A 13216-nucleotide genomic window follows, 5' to 3' on the forward strand; every position below is an offset into this window, starting at 1 on the left:
TGGCAGAGTAAAAAATTAAAAAAAAAAAAAAAAAAAAAGATTTAATTCTAGATGTGTTCTCATATGGTAACCACTAACCTTATGTGGCTGTAAAACACATAATGTGTAGCTAGTCCAGATTGAGACGTGATGTAAGTGTAAAAATGCACACTGATTTTTATAGACTTAGCACCAAAAAAAGGAATGTAAACTATCTCAGTATTTTAATATTAATCATATATTGAAATAATGTTTTAGAGATATTCCATTAAATAAAGTACATTTTATTTTCATGTAATTTTACTTTAAGAAGATGGCTATTAGAAAATTTAAATTACATATGTAGTTTGCACCATATTTTTATTGCTAGTACTGTCCTAGGTATTACTCAAAACTTTCTTTTGTTAGGGAATCTGTATATATTCACTGATGTCAGACTGACTGATTGAGAGCACAGGAAAGATTAGAACTTCTTTGAAAGAGTATTTGGTACATGAAAGCGAATGTGTTCTGTACATCTTGTATGTAATATTAACATCCTGCTGGGAAGCCTTTCGTGTTCATTCCTTGGCCTCAGGATAAAGTCCTAACTCTTTAACGCTGACCTACTGAAGCCCCTTCTTTGTCTCACTTCTGCTTCCTCAGCCAGGAGTTCTGCAGTCCTGAACCCATCTACCCCTTTGTAGGTTCCCCAGTTTCTCTCCCCTTGGAACTTTCCACCATCTTTCATTTGTATGGAAAGCCTTTTACTACCTTCCTGGCTCATTAACTTCTCTTCATCCTTGCGGGTAGGCTTGGATGTCACTTCCTTTACAAGATGTTGCCTTCTCAGGCTTTGGTCGGAGTGAGTTGTACTCCTTTTGTATGTATGTGTGCTCTTACTTCTGGGCCTTTCTCCTGTCTCAACACCCATCTTTCCATCTGTATCTTTCTTCTGCGGTAAGCTCCTTCATAGAGTGGCCATGTTATTTTTTACCACTGTATTCTTCGCATTATATTTAGGACATTAGATAGTTAAAATATTTGTGAAATAAAAGAACATGCAGTCTGGGAATTCAAGATACGAATCCTTACTCTTAAGAAATGTACAGGTATTCAGGGATTGTGGAAAGAGTGACTGTGGAGAACAGTGAGTCCCTTGAGATCAGAGAATGTATCTTGCTCATCTTTGTATTCTTGGAGCCAAGTACAGTGTTTCCACATTGAGTGAAGAGTGTTAGTAAACTTAAGGAAGTGTGAGACGAATTTGGAAATGTGGAATATGAAATTCAGTCACATTCCAAATAAAACAGTCGTAAAAGCAAAATTTGTGTACTGCTTCCTACACAAGACTACTTTGTTTCCGTGTACTCTTCCTCCATGCCTCCATATGGCAAAACTGGAAATATTTCTAGGCACTCAATTTTGCCATTCCCTGGACTTCCTCTGGAAGAAACTTACTTCTTGTACACTTGGCTCTGATCGTAATAGTTCATAGTCATTTGCTTCCTTATAGGTCTTCTGTAGCCTGTTTCGAATTTCAGATAGTAAGCAAAGGGCCCTCATTTTCTCTTTTTAAATGTTCACTCTGCCACAGAGTGTGTCTGCTAAATAATTTGTCTTATCTCCTGATAGTCTGACGCCATGGGTCCGGAACTGTGTTCTCAGATTCCTGAATGTGCTGAGAATCTTAGCATACACGCCTTGTGTTATACATCATTGTCTCCTTGCTTCCCTCCTCACTTTGAGCTTGATGGAAGAGGGTGACTGAGTCAGATGACCTGCTAGAGCAAGGAAGTCTTCTAAAATATTCTGTGAATATTTAAGGCTTGATTGGGTCTTTCTCCTCAGACACCTTCTTCCTATTCTGGCCTATTTTGAAGTAATCACAGGTAAGAGTCTCTGTTTTAGGATGGAAAGGTTTGACATGTGACAGTTGGGGAAAAAACAGGGTATCACTGTTGCCTGCACCGTTATCTGGTTAGACACAGTAGAGACAAAGGGACACTCTGCGTGAGTAATGAGCTGACGGTAAGCCTGAGCCGATCTAAGCTCTGAAATATTTTTCTTCAGCAGCAGTGTTTGTGGTAGGGCGTCATGTCCTCCAGCCACATGTTTTACTGTTTGTGGTTTTGGTCTCAGGCAGCCTTCTGTACAGGGATTGATTGAAAGATGTGTGAATATGGAGCTTAAAGTGTTATTAAAGTGTAATAGCACATGAATTGCTTTTTCTCAAATTTTCTGCACAACTAGAATGTCAAGTGCCACAAATTCATTCTAATTTAAAGTGAGCGCCCTTGTTCCTTAGTGCGATATAAGGTCTGAGGATTGTGGTTCTTTAAGTATTTTCAAAGTGTAGAGAATTACATTTAACCTTTGGGCTCTCTCTTTGGGCCGAATTTAGCTGATACAGGCCATACAAAGCAATGCTCACTCCAGAATCATTCACCTTAATAAAAACATGCTTAATCGGCCTGAGGTCCATTACTCCTCTATTGTGTAACAGTACACCTTGACCAATATCTTTCTTACATATGGACCACCGTCCATCATCCTAATTGTGTGCCATAATTGTTCTTTCTCTGGAGAGAGGAATTATTTATAAAGTTGGTGACGTTAACACAGTTCTGGGTAATACCAGATAATTTTTCAATTACCTTAAAATTTTCTTTGGCGGGGTTGGTGGCGCTGGTATAATAGGTTTCCTTTCAGTGAAGCAGTTTAGTCCAGTGTGTGCTTGTCATCTTGAAGTGGCCAAAGTGTTTCTTCTCTAACGATCCTGTATGGTAAGAGAAAAATGGAGGATTGATTAAGTGAATACCAAAGTGTTTTTAGTAGAGAAGTATGTATGGTAGCAATGTACTTATTAAAATTCAGCTTGCATAATTATAAACTATTACAACATGTGTCTTGTGCTGTATAGGTCATGGTTGTCAGTGTTGATGAATATTGGTAAGAACTCTTGGGGAAGACTTACACTTTTGACAGCGTTGGATGAAAAATGCCCTTAGTTATTGGTTATCCTTCCCACCACCCCCATGGATACAGATGCTCAAATCAGTTCATTAAATTCCTGAGGTTAACAATTGATTATTTTAGCTGGTAATTCAAGGCAGTATTTGTTTTGTTTTTGTTTTTTTAAACTTTTGTACTACTGATATTTGGGGCCAGATAATTAACTGTTGGGAAGGACTGCGTTCTGCATTGTAAGGTGTTTAGCGGCTTCCCTGGTTTCTATCTACTAGATGCCAGTAGCACTATTTCCCTGCACCCCCAGGTTGCTACAAAACTGTCTCCAGACTTTGCCAGTGTCCTCTGGGAGGACCAGTCTGCCCTGGTTGATAGCCACTGGTCTCATGAAACAGATGTGGGGACTTTGCAGCGATAACACCTGAAAGCCATGTTGTCTCATAGGCAGAGAAGAAGTTTGGCAGAATGGTGGTTAGATTTGGTTCCTCATTGGTCTATGTTGTCGCCGTTCTGACTTCTCTAACCTGGGACTTCTCAAACTTCATGTGCATTTGTGTCATTTGGGGGTCATGCGACAGTGAAGACTCCGTTTCCATAGGTCAGAGGTTGGGTGTGATGCTGATGCTGCTAGCACAGTGATTAATATCTGAGGAGCAGATGTTTTTGTTTCTCAAGCACTGTACATTGGAGACATTTAATAAATATTTGGTGAGGAGAGTTAAAAATTTGGTTTTCTTTGCTGTAGTTAGGACTCTAGATAGGAAAACAGTTGCTTTTAGGTAACCCTGAAATCTAAGACCTTTCTTAGAGTTTACCTATTATAGATTTCATCACAGTAATTTTATCCTTATGTTCTCCTGGAAATTCAAATGGATATTTGATAGAAATCTACTTGAGAACAATGATAAAAACACCTTATGTTTACCTAGAATTTCCCTAAAAGGTCATGAAACTTCCTTTTGAAGAAAACAAAGAAATTAAGCTCTCTGGAGTATTATTGTATGTAATCCATGGCAGTGCTGAACCCTGTCTTGGTTGGGAATGATATGTTCTTTTTTATGTTTCTTTTTTTTTTTTAAACCTTTTTTAAAAATGCTTGTTTATTTTGTGAGAGGGAGAGAGAATCCCAAACATGTTTTGCATGGTGAGCATAGAGCCCAGTGTGGGCCTTGATCTTATAGACCCTGAGTTCATGACCTGAGCCAAAATCAAGAGTCCGACGCTTGACCGACTGAGCCCCCCAGGTGCCCCAGGAATGATATTCTAACTTCAGGACAAGACTTATTCCTGCGGAGGGATGGAGGAGCAAGGGAAGGCTTAGGGTAGTCGGGCTTTAGCTGAGTTTATGGTATTTTGTCTCTTAAACTCTGAAGCAACCATGTGTAAATAATACTGTCATTTAACACTAGGCAGTCAGGGCATTGGTGTTACCAACGTTGGTTTGTGTACTTTTATTTTTTGTATATTTAAAATATCTTGTTATTAGGAAATGTATATAGAGAATGGATTGCTTTCAAATTGCTGTTTGTCAGCACTCACTTACTTACCTATGAGGCACATCATCTTTCTCTTCTTTGCTCAATTCTTACCAAGTGACAGTCTAATTATTTCCTCCTCCCTCCTTCCTGTCCAGCATCAGGAGCTTGAAAATCAGTGTCTCAATATTTTTATATGACAAAAATTTTGTTTTGTATGTGATGCTTATGTCAGTAGAAATAATATAAATTTGTGTAATCATTATGTACATTTCTAAGCTTACTAAAGCCATTTTCTTACGACTGCAGCTTTATTTCCCCTGCCCTAATGTGTAACTCTGCCCCGCCCCGCCCCGCCCCAGCTTTTTGGTGCCAATATGTCATATCCTAGATGGTTTCCAAAGATGTTCGAGTGGGTTGAATAGAAAGGGGATTTATGTATAGCTGCTTATTAGTCTTATAGTCTTGTTTTGTAATTTTTGTGTTATTATATACTTTGTAAGATATTTTGTATTTAAAAAATATTTTCTACTATTCAGTAGTTTTCTGTCTGTCATCAGGCTCCTGGCCTTTCTTATTGCATGGTTGGTTGGGTATCTTCGAATGTCTTCCACCTTGACTCTGGTCCTGCTTCTCTCTCCAATATTGGATAATTGTTGACTTCTAGGGCTGGGTAAACAGTGTCCTCTGCTTCTAGGTCTTAGATGTGTTTGGGAGGATGTCATTTTAAGTGTGCCAGTTTATTTCATGGAAGTTACTGTTTTTTCTCTGTAACTGACTATCCCCCCCCTTTCTCAGAGACCCAGTTTCTTCTTTCTTTCCTTTTCTTTCTTTCTTTCTTTCCTTCCTTCCTTCCTCCTCCCCTCCCTCTCCTCTCTTTTTACCCCCCTTTCTTTTTTTAAAAGTTTTTATTTATTTATTTATTTTATTTCTGAGAGAGAGAGAGAGAGAGAGAGAGAGAGAGAGAGAGACAGCGTGAGCAGGGAAGGGCCAGAGAGGGAGGGAGATACAGAATCTGAAACAGGCTTCAGGCTCTGAGCTGGCAGTCAGCACAGAGCCCAATGCGGGGCTCGAACCCACGAACCGCGAGATCATGACCTGAGGCGAAGTTGGATGCTTAACCCACTGAGCCACCCAGGTGCCTCCTCTCTCTTTCTTTCTTTATGTTTGTTTACTTCTGAGAGGCAGGGAGAGTGAGGGTGACAGAAAGAGAAAGAGAACAAGCAGGTGAGGGGCAGAGAGAGGGAGACAGAGGGTCTGAAGTGGGTTCCTCGCTGACAGCAGAGAACTCTATGCGGGGCTTGAACTTTGCAAACTTCAAGATCATGACCTGACCCAAAGTTGGACGCTTAACTGAGTAAGCCACCACCCAAGCAACCCAGAAACCCATTTTCTGTTGGGCTCTCAGTCTCTTACGGTGGATGTCCCACCCTTTGCTCTCCCCATGACTCTGTCTGGTCTATGCTCTCTCTTGGCTCAGCCAGTGGGAATCTCACTTATTCTTTACCTGAAAGTATGAACCTCCCTTGTGGTTTTTTGTGTCCCTAAAGATTTAATCTTTGCCCAAATTGGGTAACATAATAGGGTCTTCTTACCAACCTTCTCATAGGCTGCCAGAGATCTCATTTCTAAGTTTATTGTTCTTTTCTCAGTTGTCTTAGATCCTGACCTCTCTGCAGCACTTGATGGTATTGGTTTTCCCCTTGTTGAAATCTCTCCTTCTTATAGTACATTGTAGCCTTTGGGTCCTGTATATTCCCAGCAGTTCTTCCTTTGCCAACACTTTCTCTTCATCTGCTCACTAAATCCACCAGACCTTGTTTGCCAGGCACAGTGGAGACCCGGGGAGCTCTCAAAAATGTCCCTGCCTAGGATGGGGGTGTGGGGGCGGCGACTGAGCAGAGTGGTCCTTCCAGATGCAAGAAGGAGGCACAAGAACAGAGGGAGCAGTGAGCACCTATCAGCTTCAGGAATGGTAGTATCAAGGCAACCTTTTTGGATTATATGCTAATGAAGGTTGATAAATCACTTTAGCCAGACACAGAAGGAGGGGGATAGAGTTTTAGACAGAGAGAGCTCCTAGACATATGCACCAAGGTACATGAGATAATAGCATAGAGGGGGAGGGTAGGGGATATGGCTTGCCCACATTGGGTAACATAATAGAGCCATGTCCGTGAGTTACTATTACTGCCATTTTGTAAGTGAGGAGACTGATGATTAAAATGGTTCAGGAATTCATCAGAGGTGATTTTGGTAGCTCACATGTGGCTAGAAAGTATTCTAACTTATGTCTGTTCAACTCTGAGTCAATTCTCCCCTACACCTGGGTGCATGTGGGGGCAACATGTTTCATGGGATATGTAAGCATGAGCATGTACACGGCCCCTTCAGCATTTTTCTGAAGTCTTCTTTTTCTTAATTGAAGTATAGTTGATACACAGTGTTGCATTAGTTTCAGGTGTACAACATAATGATTCAACAGTGGTTATGCTGTGCTCACTCAAAGTGTAGCTGCCGTCTGTCACCATGTAATACTGTTATGATATTACTAACTATATTCCCTATGCCGTACCTTTCTTTCATCCTCATGAATTCTGCATTCCAAAACTGGAATTTGGTACCTCCCACTCCCCTTGGCCTATTTTGCTCATCCTCTCATGATCCTCTCCTTTGGTAGCCATAGCTCTTTGTATTTATGGATCTGTCCCCATTTGTTGGTATGTTTTTATTACTGTTTTTACCAGTCCACATATAAGTGAAATGCTATGGTATTTGTCTTTGTCTAACTTACTTTGCTTAGCATAATACCCACTAGGTTCATACATGTTGTCACAATTGGCAAGATCTCTCTCTCTCTCTCTTTTTTTTTTTTATGGATGAGTAATCTCTGTCTCTGTCTCTCTCTCTTTCTCTCCTCCCCCCTCCTCCTGTCCCTCTCTCCCTCTCTCTTTCACACACACAGACTCCACATCTTAACCCATTCATTGGTCAGTAGACACTTGTGTTGCTTTCGTATCTTGGTTATTGTAATAATGCTGCAGTAAACATAGGGGTGCATATATCTTTTCAAATAAATGTTTTTGGGTTTTTTGGGTAAATTCCAGTAGTGGAATTACTGGGTTATACGGTATTTCTATTTTTAATTTTTTGAGCAGCCTCCAAGCAGTTTTCCCCAGTGGCACTTTACATTCCACGGCACCAATTTACATTCTCACCAGTAGTGCAGGATGGTTTCTTTTTTCCCCACACCCTTTCTGATACTTGTTACTTCTTTTTGACACTACCCGTTCTGACAAGTGTAAGGTGGTGTCTCATTGTGCTTTTGATTTGCATTTCCCTAACGATTAGTGATGTTGAGCATCTTTTCCTGTATCTGTTGGTCATCTGTATATCTTCTTTGGAAAAATCCTCTGCCCATTTTTTAATAAAATTATTCTGTTGTGTTTTTGAATTATATAAATTTTATATCATACTGGTTATTAACCCCTTTTTGGATATATCATTTGCAAATATCTCCTATTCAGTAGGTTGCCTTTTTATTTATCTGCTGGTTTCTTTTGCTTCCCTTGACTGAGGAGACTTACCTAGAAAATTATGCTAAGGCTGATATCTGAGAGATTATGGCCTATGTTTTCTTTTAGGACATTAATGGTTTCAGGTTTCAGGTTTAGGTGTTTATTTTGAGTTTATTTTTATGTGTGGTATATGAAAGTGGTCCAGTTTCATTTTTCTGCATGTAGCTGTCCAGTGTTCTCAGTACCATTTATTGATGAGACTGTTCCCCCCCACTATATATTCTTGCCTCCTTTGTCATAGATTAATTGGCCATAAAAGTGTGATTTTGTTTCTGGACTCTGAACTCTACTCCACGGATCTGTATGTCTCTTTTTTTGTGTCAGGACTATACTGTTTCGATTATTACAGCTTTGTAGCCTGTCTTGAAATTTGGGATTTTGTTACCCCAGCTATGTTCTTCTCTTTCAAGATTGCTTTGGCTTTTCAGGATCTCTTGAGATTCCATACAAATTTTAACATTATTTGTTTTGGTTCTGTGAAAAATGGTATTTGTATTTTTTTTTAATGTTTTATTTATTTCTGAGAGTGAGGAGAGAGAGAGAGAGAGAGAGAGACAGCGAGACAGCATGAGCAGGGGAGGGTCAGAGAGAGAGGGAGACACAGAATCTGAAACAGGCTCCAGGCTCTGAGCTAGCTGTCAGCACAGAGCCTGATGTGGGGCTCAAATCCACTAACTGCGAGATCATGACTGAGCCGAAGTCGGACGCTCAACCAACTGAGCCACCCAGGCACTCCTGGTATTTGTATTTTGATAAGGATTGTATTGAATGTGTAGATTGCTTTGTGTAAAATGGATGTTTAACAATATTCTTCCATTCCTTGAGCATAGTATACCTTTCCGTTGGTGCCATCTTTGATTTCTTTCATCAGGGTTTTATAGTTTTCAGTGTACAAATCTTTCATTTCCTTGGTTTAATTTATTCCTGGGTATTTTTTCTTTTTGGTGCAATTGTAAATGGAACTGTTGTCCTAATTTCTTTTTCTTCTACTTAATTATTTGGGTATAGTAATACAGTAGATTTTGGTGTATTAATTTTTTACTCTGCAACTTTACTGAATTCGTTTATTCTAATATATGGGTGTTGTTTTTTTTAGAGTCTTTAGGGTTTTCTCTGTATAGCATCATGTCATCTGCCAATAGTGACAATTTTTACTACTTTTTTACCAAATTGAGTATCTTAATTTTTTCTTGTCCAATTGCTCTGGCTAGCACTTCCAATACTATATTGAGTAAAAGGGGTGAGAGAGACATTCTTGGCTTGTTCTTGACCTTAGAGGAAGAACTTTCACTTTTTTCTCATTGATTATGCTGTTAGTTGTGGGTTTCTGGAGTCTTGTCTTTAAGACTCAGCCAGTATTTTTTTGAGGGCAGGTGCTCGTGTATGTGAGTTTGCAAGTGTGCATGCCTGCTTTTTTAATCTAGGTTTTGAAGGTCTGCAAGGTGTGGATATCTTCAGTTTTTCCAATTAGACTCCACATACCACAGCATAGAGAAACCTCCGTTTTCTTTGCCAGTTTTTGAAAGTGTTTATACATGAATGCATTTGTGACTTTGGACTCAGTTTTTTATCTTCTGCATTGATATTCCAGGAGAGGTATAGAATTGGAGCGTTCATTACGGTGATTGAAACCAGGACACTAATCAGTAAGTGCTAGGGACTGTGCTGCTGGGGGACTCCCAGGGCTGCCGCATATGGTTTGGGTTCCACACAAGAGCTCCCTGGGGTCCCTGGCCCAAGCAGGGCTTTGCTTGTTCCTGTTTGTCGCCTTTAGCTAGTTTTCTCTTGTAGTAGGTAGTAGGTCTTGATTAGACCTGTCTTGATCCTCCTAACTCCTGCCACTCTGGCTCATTGACTTCACCTTCAGTTAGAGTCTTGGTCACTGACAAACATGCTTTAGTTTAACTTCTAATGGGATGAATGCTGAGGTTACAGTCCTCAAATGAGAACAGTGCTAATTAGTTCTCACATTAGAAGTGACTCAGTGCTTGCTCTGCTTGGGCTGATTTGCAGACACCTGAGAACTTCCAGTACATGAGCTCAGCTCTTTCTTGACTGCTAGGCCTTCTTCCTGGGCCTCCCTATTCACAGACTCACACTCATGAGAATCAAAGATCTGTGTTTCTGCTATAGAGAGCTGATCTTCAATCATGTATGATAGTTTGTCAGTGGATTAGTATGCATAATAAACTGATAATGCTCAAATCTAGCTTTTACTATTAACTCTAACCAAATCTCTTTGCAGAACAAGTTGCAAAGTGTAAGCCTGGCTCATCTGAGAACTCAGAGGTCTGTCTGCATATCTTAGCTGATTACAGGAGGTGGTGAAAGAGAGTGAGGTGTGACACAGGTGCCAAACTTCTGGGACCATGAATATGGCCACCTGTCTCTAGCTTCTATGACAGGAACTGTGTCTAGATTGTGGGGATGGATTAGTGAGGAGTTTTCACCTATACTCTCTGGTATAACCTAGGGTTTTTCAACCTTGGCACTATTGACTTTTATTTTTTCCTGTTTTTTGGAATTCTAGCCCTTTGTGGGTGGGCTTTCTTTTGCATTGCAAGGTTTTTAGCTGCATCCCTGGCCCCTATCCACTAGGTGCCAGTAGCACCCTGTGATTTATGACAACAAAAAGTATCCAGATTTTTCTAAATGTTCCTAAGTTGAAAACCACTGGAATAGCCTCTTAGTTGTAGGTATATTGGATCTCATTTTGATATACAAAAAGAATTTAGTCAGCCTCTTTCATTGGTGCTAAGTCTTAACTGTATGTTGAGTAACTCACCAGCAGAAAGTAATTCAAATCCTTAGGTCTCAGAATGTGAAGTGGGCTATCCTGACTGCTCTGGTGGAGTAATAGGCAGTGCGATATAGTGATTAAAAGCATGCCCATTGGAGGTAGTGGACCTTGGTTAGAAATAGGGCTAAATTACTTACTGGCCGTGGGTTACTGAGTACCTCTGTGTTTCTGGTGTTACTTCTCTTAAAATGAGGGGGTATTTGTTGCTGCCTCATAGGGTTCCTGTTTTTCTAAGAGTCAACCTGGTGCCTGGCAGTGTGTGACTCAGAGGGAATAGTGGGGGTTCAGGGAGTGACTCAGCTGACAATGGAATAATCACATGTCCCGGGCACTTTCAGTTTGTCCAGGACTTCCCCAGGGTGTCCAGGCATTCACACACTTTCCTCCGCTTCCCCATGTTCACTTTAGGTTGATGCTCACTTGAAGGAGGGCTGCAGGAGGCACCGTAGATCCTTTGCTGAGTGCTCTGAACCCCCTTGGGCATCTGGCTCAAAAGTGCTTGTGTCAGGAGGATGGGGGAAGGCTGTGCTTTCTATGGTCTCCCTGTTCTCCTCACAGGAAGTGGCACTCAGCAATAGGGAGTGCAAGGGAAGCTCATATGTTTCACAGTCTTACTCAGCAACCCACAGAAGCCTGAATCTTTGAGGAAAGTGGTGTAAAGCTATGAAACTTTGGTCTTCAGAGTTTTGGGAACTGATTCCTTTCTAGGTCTGGAATTAGGTTGAGCTCTTGGATTGCTGACCTTTTTCTAGCCTGTTCTGCAGCATTGTTTTCTACTAAGTGGCTCTATTCCCTGGGGCCAGGCAAGGAAATGAATCTCTGACCTCCTTTTGCCTTGCTGAGATGATGTTTGTATTTCTCAGTTAGGCGTGCAGTACTCAGATCTTCAGATAGTGGGGCTCAGGGCATTAATGCATATCCATTTGCTGTGGGAACGGGGAGCAGATTTTCATTTCTGGGAAACCCACACTTTTAACTACGTAGTTAAATATCAACCATCTTTATATTTGTTCAAGTATCAGCCTCGCATAGTCCAAAAAGAAGGATATCCAGGACTTTAGGTGGCAGTAGGAATACTGCAGAAAAGTGATACATGTACTTGAATGTACTTCCTCCATGTTGGAGGAACCACTGACCTTTGGATTCAATAATATAGATCATGATGATTCCTTGAATCAGTTCTGTAAACGAATTCATATTTTTTAAAATACAACATATGATAACAAAGTAACTATATTTATTTCAAAACGGGTAGTACTTAAATGCGAAAGATGGAGTTTTATGCAACTTAAAGATGGTGCTCAGGTGAAGTAAAAGACTTTGCCTTTTGGTGAGCCCTAGGTCCATAGGTTAGGATCCATTGTTGAATGCAGATTTCATTTTTAGACCATCCCATTTGTGATTATTTCACTTTTCCAGTGGATTTCAATATGATTCTATCAAGTACATTATAAGAAAGTCATTTCATGTCTCACCATGCTGCATGGGAGCTATTAGATGGCATTTCATTGTTGCCTTAGCTGTATGTCCATAAGTGAGAAATCTGACTACAACCAGCTCACAGGCGTTCCATCGCAGTTTTATGTTCATGACTTGCTTGGACCAGGACTGGTTTAGTTTTATGCTACGCTTTTTTTTTTTTTTCTTTTATGCAGCCTAGTCTGGACTTCCGTTTAATTTTCATACACTCTTGCTTACCTCTTGTATCTTCAGTATTTCTCTGTGTTTAGTGGTGATTTCCCTGCAAGCTTTAAGCCTGCATAAGTCCTTAACAAAACAGACTCAAAATTGGTAGGTCTACAAGTCATGACAACCCAGTAGCTATAAACTTCCTCAAGCCTTTTTCATCCTTCAGTAACAAAGATAAAAACCCTCTGTAGATGAAGAATTCCTGATTCCCAGTGTTAGTGAGCTCATTTTGTTCCTAACTATCACTGCCTACTAAAAGGCACCTGGGCTTCTTGGAGAAACGGTTGACTTGAATAAGGCACAGGGAAAGTACACATGAGTTGAGATAAACCAGTTGGGCTAACAGCAAGGAAGCACTCTGCCAAATAGGGAAATGTCAGGACACAGAAGCTGCCTTGGAGGTACTTCTATAGTTGACAATTTGGATATCAATAGGAATGACAATAAGAGTTTAAAGTCCTTTGAAAAACCAAATTCAGGAGTTAGTTGATAGCGGTATTAAGAAAATGGAAGGGAGGGCCACCTGGCTGACTCAGTTGGTTAACCATCTGACTCTGGATCTCATGGCTGTGAGTTCAACCCATGAGTTGGGCTCTGCGTTGGGCGTGAAAGCCTGCTTAAAAAACATGCAGGGGGTGTCTGTATGGCTCAGTCAGTTGAGCAGCCTGATTCCTGATTTTGGCTCAGGTCATGATCTCATGGTTCGAGGGATTGAGCATCTGCAGAGCCTGTTTGGGATTCTTTCT

General features: G+C 40.6%; 2 protein-coding genes across 3 annotated transcripts in view; one reads left to right on the top strand and one right to left on the bottom strand.

The window, feature by feature from the left end:
• MED12L (mediator complex subunit 12L) overlaps positions 1-13216 on the top strand; it is a 325934-nt gene that overhangs the window by 128174 nt on the left and 184544 nt on the right. The window lies entirely within an intron of this gene.
• Positions 1-13216, bottom strand: part of P2RY14 (purinergic receptor P2Y14) — a 56027-nt gene that overhangs the window by 3735 nt on the left and 39076 nt on the right. For both annotated transcript variants that reach the window (XM_077765909.1, XM_077765910.1), the window contains one exon: positions 2616-2737. The gene's annotated coding sequence lies outside the window, so the exon portion shown is untranslated. The remainder of the gene's footprint in view (positions 1-2615; positions 2738-13216) is intronic.

Source organism: Crocuta crocuta, unplaced genomic scaffold (genome assembly GCF_008692635.1).
Source record: "Crocuta crocuta isolate KB4526 unplaced genomic scaffold, BGI_CrCroc_1.0 scaffold54, whole genome shotgun sequence".
NCBI classification, from domain to species: domain Eukaryota; kingdom Metazoa; phylum Chordata; class Mammalia; order Carnivora; family Hyaenidae; genus Crocuta; species Crocuta crocuta.